Raw genomic sequence first — 4,110 nt, 5'->3', positions numbered from 1 at the left:
TCATCACGGGTGTGGCAACTGGCCCCCATGCAGATGACTTCCGATCATACCTTGGAGTAGTGGCACGTGATAAGATTAGTATTCTCATTCCATCTTTTGATCATGTGTCCGAGGTTGATCGGAACATTATATGGAATGATATATTGGTAAGTTAGTTTATATCATTTGAATTAAAATTTGTTTATATTGATAATTTTGTACTAATACAACTTTATTATGTTTATTTCAGCTGACATTTGACATTCCAAATGTCGCAACACTTAGAAATAAGTGTTTGTCAACTGTTGCTGAAAACTTCAGAAACTTTAAAAGTAAGTTGACATCAAGATACATCTTTGGACACCTTAAACATAAGTCTCCATGTAGTTCATATAAGTTCATTGATGAGGAGACTTGGCGGCTTTTTAAAGAGAGTCGGATGTCAGAGGAATGCCAGGTTAGTATAGTTGATATTATTCAATTCCTCATTAACAAATATATATCATATGAACTAATTAATTAATGTGTATGTGACAAGCAATTAGAAGCAAAGCACAAGGAACAAGTGCTCATAACAAAAACCCCCACTTATTTTCTCGTGGTGGGTATAGGAAGCTTGAGGAGAAAATCCTCAAGCAAAAGGCAGATGCTAGACCACCATCTCAGAGTGGTAGCCCCCCTCAGCCTCCTTCTCCACCGTCTAGACATGAAAAATGGAAGTTGGCTCGTATGAGACCATCGAGCACCTACTCTTCCGACACTGCACGAGAGATTTCTGAAAGAATTGTAAGTTATCACTGTTCCTAAAATAATAAGTATTGTCATTATACATACTACATTAAACTATTTAAAGAATAATGGTGTTTTGTAATGTTACAGGACGCCTTGGTTGAGCAGAGCTCCCAAGGTCAATTCACTCCAGAGGGTCGCCAGGATATTCTTGTTGCTGCGATTGGACGACTTGAACACCCTGGACGTGTACGTGCTGCAGGTCCTGGAGTAGGAATTAAAGATTATTTTGGGAGCTCTTCTCGTCAGCCTTCATATGCATACAGCGAAACACAAAAAGAAAGGATGACAGAAGAGATCAGAAAAAAGGTCTGAGAAGACCTTAGAGAGGAGATCAGGGCCGAGGTTAGATTAGAGATGAGGGCTGAATTCAGCGCCATGTTCCAGCAGTAGTTTGAGAGCTATGGCATGCGCCCGGTGCCATCTCCTGTACAGGAACATGTTATCCCTCCCCCTCCCACAGGTAAACTTAATAAACATTTATGTGCAATTATTTCTATCTTTTGTATAATCTAACATTTACTCTGACAGGGAGAAACGGAAAAGGAAGTTGTTCCGCACCAGCCATCCCAGAGGATGACATGGACGATGGTAGTCCATGTCTGCTATACATTTTAGAGGATACCGAGATGGTCCTGGTAGCTCGTGGAACAGTGTTTAGGTCAGCGAATGCATGTCATGGTATGCAACTATTAGAGGATGAGGTGAAGGTCTCAGTGGACGAAATGATCATACCAGATGCCTCGGTTCCTCTGGCCATAGAAGAGATTTTCACTGTGGAACAAGCATTGAAGTCGTTTATCACTTGGCCTAAATTTTTGGTTGGTCCAGTTTCTGACCCCTCGGTATGAAATTCTTCTTTACACTTCTCAATTTTAAAGGTTTTTGATGTCAAAACTTATCTTATTTTTTCTTGTAACAACAGACGCAGGCACAGGAGAAGATTCCTCTATATGAGGATGATCCTCTTGCTTCATTGCATCTACTTGCTAACATCCTTGAAGATAAGCCTTTAGAGGTTGAGTATGATGCTAATGTATTTGGGACAGGCTCTGAGGTCCCAATATACCTTCATAGCCAAGATGTTCGTGAGCTTGCGTCGGGAACACAAGAATTGAATATTTCAATTATTCAGCTATGGACGATGTAAGTCTATGAGCAATTATTTATATATAAAATTGATTTATATATCAAGTATCCTTATATCAAAGTTAATTTTTTATTTCAGGTATATGTCTAAGGTCAGTAACAAGTTGGGGCGTTCTGATGATTATGGATTCATTGATCCCCAATCAATTCATGAATCAAATGATTTTGATCAGATCAACACGAATCTGATAAAAAGTTTTGGAAGCGGCAAGAAAATATACTTTTTGCCTTATATATCCGGGTAAGTGAACTTTGTTAACATAATAAAGTTCCATATGTGATTTTAATATTTAATAGTTAAGTTATTATGAATCTCAGGCGCCATTGGCAGCTTCTTGTTATGTCTATGCAAGAGAACTATTAACAAATTTTGATTTTTTCCCAAATGTAGAATTCATATACACTAATTAACATGAATTGTTTTGTGCAGAAATTCAAGACTACTACACCAGTTCCTGAGAAGCCACTATTATTCATGAGGAACGCTGCTGCGAAGTATATAATTAGAATAGCTCTTAGTTATTAGATTTAAACATTGCATTTGATTANNTTGTATTTTATTAGACTTTGTACTTTATTTGATGTTGAAATACATTTGAACATGTGTTTGTTATGTTGAAATTGAATTTGTGTACATGTTTTTATATGCAGGTCTGTTTTTGTGGTAGTGGATATCACAACCGCGGCATATAGTGCTCGTTTTTTTATTTTAATTTTTTAAAAGTAGACATATGGTCGCGGTTAGTGCTAGAACTGCGGCATATTCCTGTGTCTTTTACCACGGTTCCAACCGCGGTATATACTGGAACAATTTTTTTTTTTTAAAAAAAATGGGTTTAAGCAGCGGTTCCTTGTACAACCACATCATATTCTCTAACTTTTTTACCGCGGTTATAACCGCGGCCTAAAGTCTCTGATTTACTACCGCGACTGAATATGCCGCGGTTCGTAAACCGCGACATATAGTGAAAAATAACCGCGGTAAAATCCCCTTACTGCACTAGTGAAATATGAGAAATAGTCACTACAATCTTTTTTCAATAAATTCTAGCTGTACATTTTTCGGATAGTATATAATCGATAAAAAAAAAGGAAATATGCTATCATCTTATTTAGGTTAATTACAATCTCAATGATTCCAAAATCTACGAAATAGCTCACAAGAATAAATTATGTTCAATCATCATGAGAAAGTAAAACCATTGGTTGAGATTTTTTATCAGAGCAGGAATAAAATCAAATTGTTGATGTACTTTTTCTGAATAAATATATATTCGTACGTATAAGAAATTATTATGTTTTATATTAACATATGTATGGTGAAAAACACATAAACAGTTAAACATAAACCATATTTGTCAAAATGAATGGAAGAAGGATTATCTATTTATTTATTTATTTATTGTCAAATGGGTAATCTAGACGACTTAAAACTATTAGTAGATGTGTATATTTTCACAAAAGGAACAAAATGGACCGCCATTCAAATATAATGCAAGTTTTGTGCAAAATAAACAATCACTTAACTGCTACTTTATATTTCTTATAATTTTCATTTGGTGTTTCACTTAGATTTTTTAAAATGTTAATCCTTCTTTCTATTTCATTTGTAACTCTTATCTACAGTTTACCATATTTTAATATCTAATCATTTATAATTTATATATATTTTAACTAAGTTTGTAGCATACTCTTTTAAAATTAGTACATTAAGGTTTTACAAAACCATTTTCAATTTAATATAATGCATAAACTTTTAGTTTTAATATATTTTGTAAAAACATTTTCCATAAAACCAATGAATTTTGCAGAACAATTTCATGTATCTAAATTGAAAATCTTGATTTGAAAAATAAAAACTATTGGAATTATTTTTATTTATCATCCATATATTATATAGTGACATTTTAGCTTTGCAATGAAAAACCAACTTATTATTTCTGACCTAAACCGACAGACAATAAAACAATGTTTTATTTATAATTTGTCGAAAACAAATGTGATGGAAGAAGAGTAGGTGTTGGAAGGTGAAGCATGATTGTAATAATGAACATTGTCTTAGAAAGAAGACAGCACCAACAACGATGCAACTTTTGTGGTGTTTTAAACCATTCAATAATGCACCAGCAGAGTCAAATATATATATATATATATATATATATATATATATATATATATATATATATATATATA

The 4,110-nt window shown here is 33.8% G+C and overlaps 1 protein-coding gene across 1 annotated transcript in view; it reads right to left on the bottom strand.

The window, feature by feature from the left end:
• The window catches only part of LOC106771428 (GDSL esterase/lipase At5g03610), a 12,078-nt gene that overhangs the window by 6,712 nt on the left and 1,256 nt on the right, over positions 1-4,110 (bottom strand). The window lies entirely within an intron of this gene.

This window comes from Vigna radiata, chromosome 8, assembly GCF_000741045.1.
Source record: "Vigna radiata var. radiata cultivar VC1973A chromosome 8, Vradiata_ver6, whole genome shotgun sequence".
Taxonomy (NCBI): Eukaryota; Viridiplantae; Streptophyta; class Magnoliopsida; order Fabales; family Fabaceae; genus Vigna; species Vigna radiata.
The sequence above is the reverse complement of the archived record's forward strand: the minus strand, read 5'-3'. Positions and strand labels throughout refer to the sequence as shown.